The sequence below is a fragment of the Bactrocera tryoni genome, chromosome 4 (assembly GCF_016617805.1).
Source record: "Bactrocera tryoni isolate S06 chromosome 4, CSIRO_BtryS06_freeze2, whole genome shotgun sequence".
NCBI lineage: Eukaryota > Metazoa > Arthropoda > Insecta > Diptera > Tephritidae > Bactrocera > Bactrocera tryoni.
The window spans coordinates 71,646,222-71,664,688 of NC_052502.1; the positions used below are offsets into that span (position 1 = coordinate 71,646,222).

At 32.0% G+C, this 18,467-nt stretch overlaps 1 protein-coding gene across 2 annotated transcripts in view; it reads left to right on the top strand.

Moving 5' to 3' along the window:
- The window catches only part of LOC120776082 (putative mediator of RNA polymerase II transcription subunit 26), a 64,339-nt gene that overhangs the window by 12,995 nt on the left and 32,877 nt on the right, over window positions 1–18,467 (top strand). The window contains exon 1 of one of the 2 annotated variants that reach the window (XM_040106556.1): window positions 8,817–9,494. The exons of the other annotated variant lie outside the window; for it this stretch is intronic. The gene's annotated coding sequence lies outside the window, so the exon portion shown is untranslated. Of the gene's footprint in view, window positions 1–8,816; window positions 9,495–18,467 lie in introns of those variants that run through there. 2 annotated transcript variants of the gene reach the window in all.

Genomic DNA, 18,467 nt, shown 5'->3' on the forward strand with positions numbered 1-18,467 from the left:
ATTTACTTTGGAGTAGTGAGTTATTAGTTTTTATAACTAGTCTGATTTGTTTCACAACAAAAAATAATTAAATACTTTAACATACTAGTTGTTACCTACAGCTTTGGTTAAAATAATAGCATTTATTTTCAGAAAATTGTAATCTTTTGAAAATCAAGCCAAAAATAATTAACGAGGAGATCAAAAAAAAATTATTTTTATATAATTAAGATCGGAAGAGCTATAAAATAATATAATTTAATATATTAGTTAAGAAATAATAATAACAAACTAATAATTCTATAAACAATTTTTTTTTAATTTTTGTTAAAAAATTAAATTAATTCGACGAGTTATATTAAAAAAAAATAAAAGGAAATAAGTTATTTTTTGCTATAACAAAATTTGTACAAAAGAAATATACTTTTTGTAAAAAAAAAAAATAAAATAACAAAAATGTAAATAAAAAATTAATTATAAAACTTAGTATAAAAACTATTACAAACAAAATTTAATAAAATTTTTAGTCTTCAATAATTTTTGTCAAATAAATATAAATAATATTTTTATATATTATTAATATTATTTATAAAAATATAAATAAATTATTTGTGATCCAGTTATATTTTGTACATTTTTTTACAATGAAATCAAATTAAAGAATTGCAGTTGCGAACAAAGACATGTTAAATTATGATTTTGATAATATCTATAAACAAATTTATCTAATAAAATTTTTAATTTATACAATAATATTTTTTTTTTTAATATTTTTTAACATTTTCCTACATTTAATGCAACAATAATTGAATTTTGATGAAATCAACGATATATGTATACATAAGTATGTACATACATATACATATGTACATATATCTTTATGTTTTACTATATTTATTCTTCCGCCAAATACGAACAAACCTTTTGTTGCTATTATTTTGACCATAGCTGTATTTTTGTCTCTAGTGTATTTTTCCTCATTTGATATACATAAATCGCAACTGAAATTTCTGAAAATATGCATATCTAATTGGCTACGAGCAATCTTATCTATTTAGCAAAGCAATCAAAAAGTTGGCAACAAAAAAAGCTCACACACAACAAATAAATTATGCAAATAAAAGTGAAGACACCGGCGCTAATTCTACGTAATTTATTGTGATTTCACAAGGGTGGCGAGCGTAGCCACCGTAGACACAAGTAGTTAACACTACTTTGTTAGAAATATTATAAAATGCGTTAGTAAGTAATGAGAAAATTATATTTAATTTTATCAACATGCGTTTAAAGCAAATAAAAGCAGCTTATAAACTAAACTTTATGTGTAAAGAAATGCATTAACGATGCAGAACATTGTATGTAGCAGTGCAGTCACGTGGATATAAAGTTGAAGTATTCAATAGTATTTGTACCCTGGATAGGGTGAATTGAGTTGCCTACGAAGTCTGTTACACCCAGCAGGAAATGCCGGCGTATATACGCAAACTAGTCTCTAAGTTTTTGTAATAATGATTTCAAATTTTGCATATGTCTGTCCTTTGCTCCCAAGTAGCTGTAGATATGTCGGAACTGCCCATATTTGACCACTATAATGTATAGCTATCATACAAATTGATCGCTAAAAATAAATTCCTTGTGTAAAAACTTTTTCATTTTACAAGATATCTTCATGAAATTCAGCTTATTTTATTGTCCAAGACAACGAATATACATACATACATATGTACATATGGTTCAGATGGTGCATATATGTATGTACATACATATATAATTTAAACAGGCTTACTTAAGGGGGTATTCTGGTTTAGAATTACGAAAAAATCGATTTTATTTTTGCATATTTTTATAGTATAACCCTTCAAGAAAATGTCCATTTTCGAAATTCAAATTATTTTCCGAGTTACAGCTCATTTTGTGACTCCAACTCCGACTGCGCGCGACTAGTTCTTAAACTTTAAACTCGTTTTTCTCATAACTACTTTTCTAGAAACGGTGTGCATTATCTCAAGTTCTACTTAACCGATTCACATGAAATTTTACACAGAGCTTTCTTATACATTATAGTATCGCACTACGAAGAGCTTTCGAAAGATTTTTTTTTTTTTATTATTAAAAAATTCCGAACCACAAAAAAAAAATAGAAATACGAAACTTTTTTTTCAAACCTCCACCATTTTGTAAAAAAAAAATTTTTTTTTTTTCGAAAACGTTTTGTACTGCGATAACTACACTTTTACTCTTCACGGATTTTGCATAAATTTTGTATTCTTAAAATATCAATAAAAAGCATGTAAAAAAATGGATAATCAAAATAATTTTTGATTTTTTTTTATCGCGTCAAAAAAATACCTAAAATTCGGTCTTTTAAACCAGAATACCCCTTTAATCACATTTTGCTATTTAAAATTTAATAATAATAATATGCTTCACATTTTTCTCATTAAAAAACCTACAATTTAACAAAGTTTTTGCAGATAAATTAGTGGCAGTATAAGCGCACTACCTTAGCAGACTGTTAAGTAACGTTTGTGAGTTTTTTTTTTATTTAGTGTCTTCATTAATAAGGCTCATACATGAAAAAAATTGATTGCGCATTATTTTTTTAACACTCCTACCATAACAGTTCTATTAGCAATTTTAATACGTTTTTTTTATTTTTAATTTCTTTTTTGAATTTTTTTTGTTTTTTCTTTGAATCAGCCACTATAAGCACTACTACACCTGTTCATCCATTTCAAGCGCAGCAAACACAACAAAGAAAGAAAACAAACTTCAGCTAGCTCGCTCAATGCTTGTTTGTTGATGTCACGTTTTCAAAATCTTACCACCCCGCAACGTCGCATCCACTTTTGTTGACAGTAATGTTTGTCCAATAAAAAGCTAGTTTTTGTGTCACCTAGCTAGTTAATGTATCCCTCTTTTTACATACATATGTACATATATCGGTATGCAGTGTACGAGCTCTCTTTAGATATTTAGATATGCAGCGATGAGCTCTCTCTTAATGTCATATAGGCTGCGATGCGCTCTCTTTTTATAAATGTGTACATATGTATATGCAGTGTGTGCGCTCTCTCTTAAGTGTTTACAACGTGGTTCTCATTTTGTTAGATTGCGCTCTCTTTTTTATAAATTTGTATATAATGCGATTTCGCTCACATTTTTTGTGTATGTTTATTTTTGTTCTTGACGTTTTTTACACCTTTTATAAAGCTTTCGCTTCTCTCAAACTGTTCTACGCGCACACGCTCTTCCGTATTTGCCTTTTTTTTTACCGAATTCTGCGGCGTACTCTTCTTCACTCTCTTGATTTACAACTTGTTTTGTCGTTTTTTGGCGTCTGTCTGGTTTATTTAGTTTTCTCATCGCATTTGTCCTACATATTTTTTGTTGTGTTTCGAACTTTTTCCTCGCGAAATATTCGTATTCGTCAATTGTGTACTCGTGTATGTCCATAGCTGGTTCCTACATTCTGACTTTTTGTTATTTTATGTATAATGGGGAACAACTGTAAAAACAAGAGCAACAAGATTATTATTTTTTTTTGTGTTCTTTGTTGTTGCGTGCGAAGCATTCGTTGGCTTGCTATAGCTGCTTTGACAGCTAACAAAACTATTTAGACAAAGGTATGCTTATACATACATATGTACATATGCTTCTGCCAAGGAGTGCGGGGATTTATTTCTGTATATTTTAGAATGGCTTCTCCTTTGCTTGTGTTCAATAGATTTCACAACAACAATTCTCAGATCACCTTTGTCGTCTACTAAACATGCTGAACTGTAACCCTTCTCCTCCCCATTTCATACTTGATTTGTTCACTTTCTTTGCTCTTTAAATGCGAAATGCACATTTAATGCAAAGAATTATTTAAATACGCAATAAAAATGTCCAATAAATATTCTTATCTCCACACCTAAGCCAGCACACTATATCCGTTTTGCTTACGACACCGCAATTTCTTCAGGTATTCTAATGGAATCGCCCGTTCGGTAATGAAAAAAGTGTAAATTAAACAAAACAAAAACAAAAAACACGATACCAACGCGTTGCCCTAAAAGGCCACGATTGCATTCTCAACCGCGTTCGCTCATCCATTCACTCGCTCACTCGCAGGCATTTTTTAAACAGCATTTAAATAAAAATAACAAAAAACTATGTACATATGTATGTATATGCCTCGCATGTGTGTCAGTACAATACAATACACTTATAGTATATTTAAAAATTCAAGAAGCAGCACTAACGAAAGCACAACAAAGCAGATAGGTGAAAAAGTGTGAAAATAAACAAATCACCAGACCAAGCAAAACCACACAACAACAGTTTAGTATATAACAGCGGTACACAATTTCGTTGTGTTATTATTGCTGTTCTCAAGTGTTGCTTGTTGTTACTCTCTCGCGCTCTGCTGTATATAAATACTCGCGTACTAACAGTATCGCGTTGTTTGTTTGTTTGTATTTTGACTTTTGTTAAAAATATGTCAACAAAAACCGGCCGGAACAGGCTTTGGCGTAAACAAAAGTACGCAAAAACGAGACAACTGTGATGTTGTTAGAAAGACATTCCAAAAGAAGAGAGGCGTTGTGTGTGTAAGAGCACTGAAGTATTGAGCGCATGCAAAGCAAACATACACGCACTTAATTTTTCGTTATTTGAGTGTTGGTGAGAAAGGGTGTTCAATTTTATTTAATTTTTTACTATTGCTACTTTTAAATAAGTCTATTTTTTTATTACTGTAGTTTTTAAACCATATCATTTTTTTAAGATTTCAGTTACTTTTTTTTATAAATACTGTTTTTATATGAAAAAGTATGACAATTTTATAACCCACGGTATTAGGGTTGTCCACTTAAAATTGTTAAAAGAACAAATAAAACGGTAGCCCTGCCTCTGTTATTGACAGCACTCAGTGAAAAAAATTGTACTTACACATGTGTTTATTCATAGTATATACATATGTATGCACGTACAAGGAAATCGTTTCAATTGCAAAAGCGTGTCTAGTAATCAGTTAAAGAGATAGTAGTATCTGGGTTGCCAACTTAAACTTATAAAACATTTGTTATTATAAATTGTGTTCTCCAAATTAAAATTTGTACTACATTTCATTTCATTTTATAAATTTTTGATAATTTTTTAAATTAATCTAATCATACTGACATTTGTACGTACATATGTATGTATGTACATAGGTACATACAAAGGTATTTGTTATCTTTTTTGCATTTTGCAACTCACTTCTTGCTCTTCTACTTTGTGTCATTAAACATTAGTGCTCTTTATTGCACAAGTACATGTCATTTTTATTCGTACTCTTCCGCTTCTCAGCCGTGCGAATTGTTATATAAACAAAAAGCACATTTTTCCTAACGTAACAAACAAACAAATTTTCATCAGTCAAAAATCTAGACACATGTACATATCTACAACTATGTATGTATAACCATATACATATGTATGTATATTTATCTGCGTTTGTATATATTAAGATACATACATTCTTCTAATAAAATACTTTTGCTACAGCTACATATGTACATACATATGTATGTATGTACATTTTGCCAACCATATGGCACAGTACATAAACACATCCGTATGTATTATTTTCTTTTGGTTAAAATCAGTTAGTTTGTGGGGCGTGACGGCGTTAATTAACTTGTGAGTGGTCATACGGAAACTTTGCTTCTCCAAAAAAATTATGATTTATTTAAATTAAATAATCAAGTTTAGCAGTTAAACTAAAGAGCGCACACGATTTCGTGCTTCTGTTGCTCCGTCGAGGTGGGCCATCAGACACTATTCTATAAAAACGAAGCACATGTGCATTTTCGCTGCAGGTGAACAGCCAACAATGTTCTAGAAGCTAATGAAGAGCGTGTGGTCGGAATGACAAGAAATTTTATAGTTTAGAAACTTTTTCTTACTCCTCTCATTGAGAAGCACTTATGAGTTGCTTATTTTATAAGTATATGGTGTATGTAAGTATACACTTGTACAAAATTCCCAAGGCTTTTTCGATACTGTGGATAAAAAATCTAACGGTTCGTTGATTTTATGTCACCTAAATCAACGTTTTCAAGTACATTCACCACGGTTTCGCCGAATAGTTTAACATTTTGCTACTGTTTTTAATTTTCTTCGTTTTATATGCGCTGCGCGTTCGATTCTATAAATGCCCAATTATTGTTTTTTGTTGTTTTGCTTTCAAAAGTCACAGCAGTCATTTGTTGTTGCAAATATCTCAGCCGACCATTGAGCACGCGCCTGTTAAACACGCCTGCTGTCACTCTGATGGCTACAGTCATTGCCACTTTATACATACATACATATTTATACATATGTATATGTATATAAATATCTACTTTTAGGTATGTGTATATATGTATTTACATAGGATCATTCTTTAAAATTCTAAATTGTCAACCAGCTTGAGCAACAACAAAAGAGATCGTATATTTGCATATATACATACACGCACTTAGATACCACAACAATTTAGATATTTCTTCTATACACTTTTTTGCTAAGTACATACATATGTATGTATGTATGTATATATCAGATGGTTGTATTTGTACTTAAGTGAATTTGGTCGTTATTCCCCAGTCCACTAACCAACCATTTTCTGCTCATTTAAATGCACTCATACATACATATTCAATTAATTTACACTTCATCATTTTGAGTAGCTGACTTAACACCAGCAGAACAAACTAATACTTATTAAATTAAATATCAACCACACGAACACATACATACTTATTATACACGAGACAACAAATAACTGACCAGACTTTTGCGGGCAGTGAGTATGACAGCGATAGCCAAAAGGCAAAGAAAAAACCCTAGACGAGGCAATATGAGTATGAATAGAGGCAAATTCAGTGGCCGATAACATTTTTGTATTGTATATTGTTTTTCTTTCGTTATTGTTGTACAAGGAGAGCGAGTGCGCATTTGTGTACACAAGAGGTCAAATTAAGCAAACAGAAAGGAGAGGTGCCAAGTATTTATAAGAAATATTAATTTTTTATATATATTTATCATCAGAAATGGCATCTATGCATAGGGTTTGCAAATGATGCATTAAAAAAATTATTGAAAAAACATCCAAAAATTTTTCCATATTTTTTATTGAAAATAAACTTCGGAAATTTCAAGATATTGGCCCTTTCTAAGCTGGCTATGATTTGAAAGCCATTCAAATGGAAGCTTGCCGCATATACATAAATGATTTTTTTAAGTAAGAATTCTATTAACATGGCCACTCTAAATTCAAAAAGCATTTTGTGAGAGTCACTGCATACATATGTATGTACATACATACATATATGTTTTAAATATACGTACGCACATAGGCATTTACATTTCTTTGTTGTTTACTTTTTTATTTGATGATTTGAGCAAATTTGTAAAGCATTTCGCGATATGAAACGAAATTTACCGAATGCTTTCTACGGCTAAGCCGAATTGAGTCGACTCAGGTTTTACTTAATGCAAATTAAATAAATTTTTATGCTTTTAAGGCTGTTTTTGTTGGCATTTGTATATTTTTTTAATTTTTTATAAAAATGAGAGCTCACACTCACTCTTAATTACGCTTTACTGTGCATACACATGTCTAAATTGCAGTGAGAGAGCGCTAAAGAGCTGATATGCATTGAGTACATTTTACTATCAACGTAGTTGTGTTGTCTCAGTTCGCCGCTTCGGCTGCCCAAACCGGGAATAGCACATTTTTTGGTGACACACTCTCCGCAACGTAATGCAATGCATTGTTGCTATCGCTGCTATATACACGATCTTGTATTGTATGGGTATTTCAATTGGTTGCTCCGTTGTTATTTTTGTTTTTAGCATACTGTTACATATGTATATACATGTGTGTACACAAACATTCATATACTCGTATGCTTGAATTTAATATATTATTAGTTTACCCGAACAGCAAGTAACGTGTTATACCTCTTTGTTGTTCTTGCGGTGACTGGTACAAAGCTGTTGCTCGTGTGGTTGTTGTTATTATTTTACTACTGTTGTATGAGTGTGAGCATGTAGTTTATTTGTTTGTTGTATTTGCCGCTATCTCATTACTCTTTCGAACTGTGATTATTGTAGCTATCGCCTCATAACACCCCACCCTATCAGCAAGAAGTCAACGTCAGTAAGAGCGCTGACGTCGACGTTTATTGGCATCGGCTCCGGCATCTGCGCCGTCGTTCGATGCTGCCGCTGTTGCTGGCATAATTCGCGACCGCAACGTAATTTGTTTTGTGCCTTTCAACCAGACGGATGATATTTTCGCTGACTACACGAGTGTATGTAGCGCGTTTTTTTCTCATTGTTTAATGTCTACAACAAATTATAATTTAATATTTTTCGCATATAAAGTGCATCCAGTGCTCTGCTAAAGTTGTATGATTTGCAATAAATATTCCTGTGAAACATTTTGTCGTTGTTGTATATGTACTTATTATTGTTTGTGCCTCCGCAGTGGAAGTAAATTGCAAAAAGTTTGTGAATATTAATTAAGTATTTTGGCATAATTGAACAGAAAAAACGAAAGAAATCTGTGAAAATTTTCCACCCACATTGGTGTTTGTCAAAACGCAGCGAAAAAGCTTTGGCAGCGCTACCCGTAGTTGACAGCGGCGCTGTGAAAGCGAGCAAGACAGCAAGTCTGCGTACAAATTAAAAGAAATTTGCAGTGCAAAAAGTGACTTGGTGTCTGTGCGTGTATGTGTATTTTTGCAAACATCGAAATAGAAAACGAAAATCGCTTTGAAAGTTGTAAAAATACATGCAGCCACAAAATAAAAACAAAAAACTTACCTATATTGTATATAAAAACCGCAATAAAATATTTAAAGCAATTAGCTACAGCGACTGGCATTTATTTGTGCGCTGTCGGAAAAAACAAACAGATAAAACGATACAAAAACAAAGGCACCTCTAATTACAAACTATTGCAAATTGCTTATTAGAAATACACACACGTTTCGGCTGACTACAGAAATTAAATATGAAAAGATACTATTTCTAAATGTAATATACATACATACATATATATTCAGACAATCATAGCAACAATTTACATGAATTATATACAGTTTAACAAACGAAACGGACAAGTGCAAGCGAATATCAGCGATACGAATTCGTAACTATCCGATTGCAAACTCATTGACCGCATACCGAGTAACCGCTACTTGTGAGCACAACACAACACATACGACACCAATCGTATTGTGGAGAGCAGTGTCATCAGCAGTAGCAGTGTACGAAAACCGAATACACGCGTGCTTTTAAGTTGTGTGAAACACACAACAAAAGTGGAGGCAGCGGCAGTCAGAGCGTCGAATCAGTGGGAGTGCTTGTGTGTGTAAATGACTGTTTGAAAAGCGAGTAGGAGCAAAAGTGTAGTAGGCCAAATAGAGAGGAAGCGGAGACTTTACTGAGCATTTAACGAGACGGTGAAACAGCAATCAAACTTTGACTATTTTAATGTGAGTGTGTGTAATTTAATGCAGAATATTTAGAAATTAAGCATTTGAACGTTTTTAAAAATTAATGACTTAAAGGTGTTTAGCTTTTATTTGGCCAGGTCTGCTTTAGGTGCTGTCAACTTTTTTTGACAATATTAAAATATTAAGGCTTTATTAAATAATATTTTTAACATTGGCATAGTGAATCATGCATAGTGAGAGCATTTTTTTCATAATCGCGTATGTAAATACATACAAATATAGTATGCGTGTAGGATGCATTATACAAAAATTCTATACAAAGTAATAGCTACCAATGAACATTAAATATGTACATATGTATGTATGTAAATAGAAATTTAGAAAGCTTCCGTTTATATATACACTAACTAGTCCCTCAATTTTTGAGATATTGATCTGAAATTTTGCACATGTATTTTTTCTCCCGAAGAATCTGTTCATGTGTCGGAATATCGCCGATATCGGACTACTATAGCATAATGCTGTCACAAACTGACCGATCAAAATAAAGTTTTTGTATTGAAAATTTTTTTATTTGTCATGAAATCTGCTTATTATCTTAGAATATTCTCTAAGACAATACCACAGTCTCCGTACATATTGTGTAGATCGAACTTCTATTGCACTTAGCTGCTATACAAACTGACTGATCGGACCGATAACTGAGCAGAATTAAGGTAGATATTTTATTGTTGTCTTTTATGCTTTAAGAAACTCACTTGGGAAGGATATTATTGTCGTTGCAGCCGAAATTAAAATTGTTGCATGTTTTCTTTGAATTTTTGCCATATAAAAAATTTTATTTAACGAAGTAGTCTCATTCTTTTTGAGTAATTTTTAATGCTTAAATTTTCATATTTTCTCTTTTAATTAATGTTTTAAAATATTGTTTGAAATAGTTTGCGTTGTAATGTGTGTCCGCCCTTAAAGCAGCTTGTCTCATACTACAAACAAATCTTACATGATTTTATAGTATAAGAATGTACGTATTCATTCTGTCATAGTTGATCGGTTATTTGTAAAAAAAATGTTTATGCAGATACATATTTTTTCTGCAACGCGTACGCTAAATGTGTCATCACATACCCAGGCGTTCATTATGGCTATACAGCATTTTATACGTAAAAGTAGGTATGTATACTGTAACTTTATCTAAATTTTCATGTGCATCATATTTGCCGCCTACGTCACTGCACCGCCCCACGAACTAAGCAACACGCTACGTATGTATGTATGTATATATGTATATCATATGAGAGACATTTCATAATAAACATATAATAGCGCTGCTATAATAACGAGTCGAAGCATGAGTACTCGTAGTACTCGTATTTTTGTGTATTTGCATTCGCATTGAAACTCGTGCGCACATTTTATTTGTACAGTAGCGTTCAATAAAAAAAAAAAAAGTATAAAAAGACGATATTTTCATTTCTTTTTATTTTTTCACTTAATTTTTCGGGATATGAATGAATGTAGTATTCTAAACGTTTTTATAAAGAATTTATTTTCTTCGGTTTTCCTTTCGATAGTGTACACACACACATGAATGTACATTTAAAAAATTGCCGAAAATTCTGTCAGACATTTAAATCATATACCAGTTTACTATAGTTGATTCTTTATATATGTATGATCTAGTATTTTGTGCAATTAACTTCACGGTTCTCTTTTATAGGAAGAATGTGAAGAGGGAAATTTAAATTAATGCAAATGCGGTTTACATACATATCTACATATAGTACATGAGTATAAGTTCATATGATGTGTGCATGTGTACTTCTATATTATACATACGTACTGACACTTTTCAGATACTCTCCCGATGTTTAATTTGATAATAAACGCGTTTTTTATAAGAACTCAAAGCATGTGTATCCATGGTTTGTAATATCATGAATTTATTTTTTATTTGTTTTTATTATTTAAAATTTTATTTTTTTTTATTCTTGTTATTAATTTTTTTTTAACTATAATTTTCTTTATTATTTTGTTTTTACTTTACATTTTGTTTTATTATTTTTAATTAAATTTTTTTATTAAATTTTAATGTAGATACTTTTGTCTTGTTATATCTAACTGAATTCGCATTGTATTCGAATTTATCGTCGCTTCTTTCTTTTCTTCGGAAGTATTGTACGAGTACACACAAATGTGGTGACTGGCAATTTTCCTTACACCCATTTTTTGTTAAATGCACACATATACATATGTACATACATACCTACATATGTATATTTGCATTGGTATTTATTTATTTTAATTCCTCTGTTTCATACAAATCTGGATCCATATAGTATTTCCCGCAGTCAGTCATCGATGTTTGATTCGCTGAAGTGTCGCGAATACATACATATGTACATGCATCTCATATACGGATATGTAGCTGCGTGCGGGTTCGTTTATTTGTATATATTTGACTCGGTTCGTTTTGCATTTATGACAGTTGTTTGACGTTATTTTTCTTTGATTTATCTCTGGTGTGAATTGTTTCTTGCCGAGTGCTGCTAACCGCAGCTCTTAAGTGATTAATAATAAGGCAGTAATTATTAGATATAATGTTTTATTAATTCAATTTTAAGCTAGTTGATTATTTGTGCATGCCTGGAACAATAATTGGATTAGTAATAGCATTTTAATGGCATACATACATACATATATGCAGTAAATGTAATGGTTATTCCCATAGCGTTTAGGGAAGTTTCTAGAAATACAGTTGGATTTTTTAAGCTTTGTGCTTACATAAGTATCTACTTTTACCTATTTTGCATATTCTTTTTAAATAAGATAAATATACATATGTATGTATTTATGGTAGCTTAGTTTTTTATTTGCATGTGTATTAATGCTGGTGACATATAGTACATACATATGTATGTATATATTTCATGTAGAAACATTGAACTTCTGGATGATGTAATTCACCCAGAATGCCGTTGTCGCCACTTTTGCTACTAAATATTAAGTATTTTTGCTGCTATTGTTGTTGTTGAATGGCACCGGCTGTGCATTAAAACATTGTCTACAATTTCGAAGGGAAGTTATAGAGCGCCATCAAAACAAACATGTGAAGTTACTTATATTTCAAACAACTACACTACGAAACTACAAGTCAATATTTGTCGTCTGAGTTGTTAGCTCTTGTAGAAAGTCATGTCAGATTAAAGCGTGTTCCATATGGAAATTGTATTTATATATTCTTGTAATATTTAGTAAAATTTGTTAGAAATTTAGTAATCGAAATTGTGTTTCAAGCTTTTTTCACTTCTCTCTACTTTCTGTGTTGACTCCCAGATCTTGTTCCTCTGCAGAAATTCGTTGAAAAGCCGACTTTAGCGGCTGAATTCTATTTATTACCACTCTTTATGAGTAAGCCTGTCCATGAACTGTCGGTTAAAGCTTACGTTTCCACTAAATACGTAGCTTTTATGTATGTTTAGATTTATTCCATTTCCATAGATGAATCATTTTTTTTCAGTTTCAGCTTATAACAAAAGATCGACAACATAAGTTATATTTATTCCATATTTATTGGAAGCCTCTCCTTTTTTCTGCTGTATTCTATATATCCGATTTTAGTATATTTTAGTTGCTAATATCGGCTCTGGCTCCTACAAGATATTCGGAGTTATATTTTTAGCCCCAATTAGTCAATACTGATGAGTCAGTTATTAGGATCTTGAATCTTAAAAATAAAATTCACTGAAATCAGTTTCTTAAAAAATATCGCCAGCATAAGTTATGTCGTAAATCTACAAACTTTAAATGAAGTCTCTTTCGAAATAGGAATCTTATATTTAGATGACCACAGTTACTGTATATATACATACATACATACTACATATATTCGATCTTCCGATATATTGAATAGTGTGTGTGTATAAATTGCCGCTGCTGTGTTGCCATACTTAGCTTCTTTGAGGTGCGTTTGCTTAGCTTGACGTGCGGCATTTCGGTATTCTTTTTGGGTTTTGCTTTTATAGTAAACTGATTAAGGAAGCAACGTACATAGCTACACACCCACCACCCACCGCTACGAATCGCTATGGCCTGCCTACACTCTTCAGCAGCAGCCAAAGTTGCTCCCAAAACAGAGGAATTTTTTCGCAGCTTTGTGTGAGCGACAACTGCCCGCATTGTTTTTGTAATTTAGTTATTTATATATCTTTTTTTGTTATACATTAGCATTTTAAAAATATCCAATGTGTATACGCATGCACGAGTAGCAACGAATGTTTGTAGTTGTAGTCTTAAAAATTGCGTTTAGAACTTTTTTTGCCGGCAAGCGTTCCTCTACCAATGCTTTAGCAGAAAAGCACACAAATGCACGTAAAGCTATTCAGCTACATTCAGACGTATGCGCAGCGCAGGAAAGTCAACCAAGAAAAGTAAATATAAACTGATTGTTTGGTGGGCTGGCGAACAGTGAAGCCCCGAAACGTCAACGTCAATGACGACAGTGGCGGCGACTGCAATTCAACGTGTAGTACAACAAAAAGAAAAAAAGATGTCGCTCTGATGCCTATCTACATATGTATATGTACATACATACCTGTGTTTGTATGTGTATGTACAAATGCTATGTTAAAATGTATTTACATGCATGAATCTATGTATAAAATTGTAGCTTGGAAGAATTAAGACGCGACAGTAGAAAATATACGAAATAAAAATATTTATGTGCAGAAATGCCTTTCCGTTGTTGTCGTCGTTGTCATTCATTCGCTTCCTCGTTTCCTATTTCGCCGTATTGTTGTATAACAATATGCTTTTCGCTTTTCTACAGTGATGCTTCCGCCACCCCATCATTTGAAAGTTTATTGAAAGCATTCTAACAAATGACCTCACATTCAATTTCTACTTATTTCCCAATCAGCAGCATACAAGTCACCTTTTACCACTGGGAAGAGTTATGCAGCTCTTGATCACTTGTGCAACTCTACTTTTTACGTGTCATATTATTAATTCAATATATTCAAAGTTACTCACAAACTATTTGTATTTCGTCGCCATTTGCTTACAATATTTATATACAAGCTTCAAGTGCTTCTACCGTTGCTATTTCATTTACCCGCTTATCTTATCTATTTCCACACGAATTTGCTTTTTTCACAAGTTCGAAGGTTTTTGGTTTATTATTGCGTTTGTTTATTTTCTCTACATATTTACATTTGCAGTTTATTTGTTGACAGGAATTTTTTTCTCTCAGCGAGTAGTTGATTTTGCAATACTCACTAGTTACCGGTGGTAAATGAGAACTGAACTGAGGAAATGTACATGTATATTCACCTTGAATCGGTATAAAGCGTGCAAGTCTTATCACAGTAAATTAAATTTTAAATATATTAGATAAAAATAAATGAAAACAAGAAAAAACGTTAACTTCGGTTGCACCGAAGCTAAATACCCTTCACAGGTGCATTTCTGTTAGTAACTATGTGTTCAGTTTGTATGGAAGCTATATGCTATAGTAATCCGTTCTAAACAAGTTTTTTAGAGATTACATTGTTGCCTTAAAAAATAACATATACCAAATTTCGTGAATATATCTTGTCAAATGTGAAAGTTGTCCATACAAGAACTTGATTCCGATCGTTCAGTTTGTATGGCAGCTATATGCTATAGTTAACCGATCTGAACAATTTCTTCGGAAATTACATTATTGCCTTAGAAAATAACATATACCAAATTTCGTGAATATATCTTGTCAAATGTGAAAGTTGTCCATACAAGAACTTGATTCCGATCGTTCAGTTTGTATGGCAGCTATATGCTATAGTTAACCGATCTGAACAATTTCTTCGGAGATTACATTGTTGCCTTAGGAAATAACATATACCAAATTTCGTGAATATATCTTGTCAAATGTGAAAGTTGTCCATACAAGAACTTGATTCCGATCGTTCAGTTTGTATGGCAGCTATATGCTATAGTTAACCGATCTGAACAATTTCTTCGGAAATTACATTGTTGCCTTAGGAAATAACATATACCAAATTTCGTGAATATATCTTGTCAAATGTGAAAGTTTTCCATACAAGAACTTGATTCCGATCGTTCAGTTTGTATGGCAGCTATATGCTATAGTTAACCGATCTGAACAATTTCTTCGGAAATTACATTGTTGCCTTAGGAAATAACATATACCAAATTTCGTGAATATATCTTGTCAAATGTGAAAGTTTTCCATACAAGCATTTGATTCCGATCGTTCAGTTTATATGGCAGCTATATGTTATAGTGGTCCGATATCGGCCGTTCCGACAAATGAGCAGCTACTTGAAGAGAAAATGCCGTTTGTAAAATTTCAAAACGCTATCTTAAAAACTGAGAGACTAGTTCGTATATATACAGACAGACGGACAGACAGACAGACGGACATGGCTAAATCGACTCAGCTCGACATACTGATCATTTATATATGTATATACTTTATAGGATCTCCGACGATTCCTTCTGGGTGTTACAAACTTCGTGACAAACTTAATATACCCTGTTCAGGGTATAATTAAAAATTTAGAATAAATTAGAAGTAGTAAATGCTAAAAAGTTTGAAATACATTAGATAATGTTAAATTAAAAAAGGAAAAATATGGAGTTGAGATAAAAAAAAACAATTAAATTAAAATTAAAAAAATTATAATAATGGGTTGTCAAAAAAGTGTTGCGGTATTTTTATTGAATTTTTTTTTTTATTGAAATTGAAATGAATTTTTGATGATTCATGCCCAGCTCTTGACCGATGCTACGGCTGCTACTATGCCGGTCTCTTTCGACCAATTCAGCGATTTTATCGCAATTTTCGACGACCGCCTTCCGGAGCGTGGCGCATCTTCGACCACCTCTACACCAGAACGAAAACGTTGAAACCATCGTTGTGCGGTGGAAGTGGAAACTGTGTCGGGTCCATAAACTGCACAAATTTTATTGGCGGCTTGAGATGCATTTTTGCCTTTATCGTAGTAGTACTGTAAAATATGCCGTATTTTCTCTTTATTTTGCTCCATGTTTGCGACGCTATAACTCACGAACGACTTAAAAGAAACGGCAATCAATCAAACACGTGTTAGCGCGTGAAATGAGCTTTCCAAAAAGGTATAGCATGACCCGATGTGACGAATAAAACTAGAACTAATGAGCTTTCCAAAAAGGTATAGTATGACCCGATGTGACGAATAAAACTAGAACTACGCGCTTTCAGCGCCAACTAGCGAAAATACCGCAAGACTTTTTTGACAACCTATTATTATATTTCAACTAGATTTTCCATAAAGTAATTATAATAATTTTATTTTGCCCTCTCACTACAACCATCGGTTCTGTTAAAGTTTTGAGACTTCAAATACGAGAAACAAAAATCAAATTGCTTTATTAAAATGAATGCATAAAAAATACAATATATTAAGCAGAAAATTGGAATACATACATTATTTAAAAAAAAAAAATATAGCTGACTATAAGTTTTTAAATGTATATTTAATGTTTTTTCTAATTATTATTCCTACCTATTTCCTGGTTTCTGGCGTAATCTTATTTAGCAAAATTAAAGCTTAATGCTTAAATTTTTAAGTAAGACAAAATTAGTTTAAACATTTTCTATTAAGCCAAAAAGCAAGTTGCCAGTATTTATAGCCTTAATTAAATGAAAAATCTAAACTAAGCACTAGAAAACACATACATACATACATACATGCATGCATGCTTGCCTAGCAACCCCGTGTGCCGTTATATTGTTGGCAATACGTTGCTGCTGCCTGCTGTTTTACGGACGCTGCGCTCTTTTAAGACGCCAGCAACAGCTGCACTGAGCATAGAAGAACAACTCTATTAGTTAAAATAAAAACCAAATACATACATACACAAACATACATATGGACGCAATTAGACGAATGCATTGCACTTAATGACAACATTGTTACATACTGTGCCTCTCGCACCTCTGCCTTCTGTTGGCTTTAATTTGCATTAAAATACTTTTGTTATTTTTAATTTTGTATAAAAATTGGCATGAACTTCCTTGAACTTGTTTCGAATGAAAAAAAAAAATCGAAAAACATACCGTACCGGTTACTCGGGGTTTTATTTTAAATTGGATTTTTAATCGCAATGTCAGTTTTCATTTTTGACAGTTCATGAACACGTTGACTTTTTTTATTGGCGAACTGTCAAACTGACGTTGACAATTAGACTTATGACAATTCAATTAATTAACTACAATTTTGACTTTATCCCGATATTAAGGGGTTACATGGGTTTCCTCGGGCAAAAAACGACCTTTTTTCAATATTTTTTTTTACATATAAAAAATGAAATATTTTAAAGAAATTTTTTTTTATTTAAAAAACTCATATTTAATAAACATTTTGTAAAATTTTGAAAAAAAAATATCAAAATGACAGTCATTACGACGCCATTTCCGGCAGTCCCTCGGAAAAAAGGATAATCTGAAATAAAAATAAAAAATACATGTTTTAGTAAAGACAATAAACTAGGTAAGGAACGTTTTTATAAAAAAATGCAAATTTCGATGAAAATTTCTCGACATTTTTTTTAAATAGTTGTAATTAAAAAAAATAATCCTTCATTCAAGACCTTGTAAATGATATCTTGAAGACCTATGTAAAATTTCATCAAGATCGGTTGAGTAGTTCGCGCGAAATCTTGACAACCGACTTTGAAAACATAGTTTTGAGAAAAACGCGTTTAAAGGCGCCGCACTTAGCCTAGCTAGCTGCGACCGCACAGGTTCTCAAGGCTGTATCTCCGAAACTATTGGTCGGATCAACTTGAAAATTTAGGACAATATTCTAGAGATGTTATAGAATTTAATAAGACTAAAAAAAATTTTCGATTTTTTGAAACTGTGAAACCAATGTAACCCCTTAAGGGGTCATACCTGACCTGACAATTTTTGGGAATTAAAAAAACAACTAGTGTCATTTTTTTTTTAAATTTAATTGCTATAATTGTAAA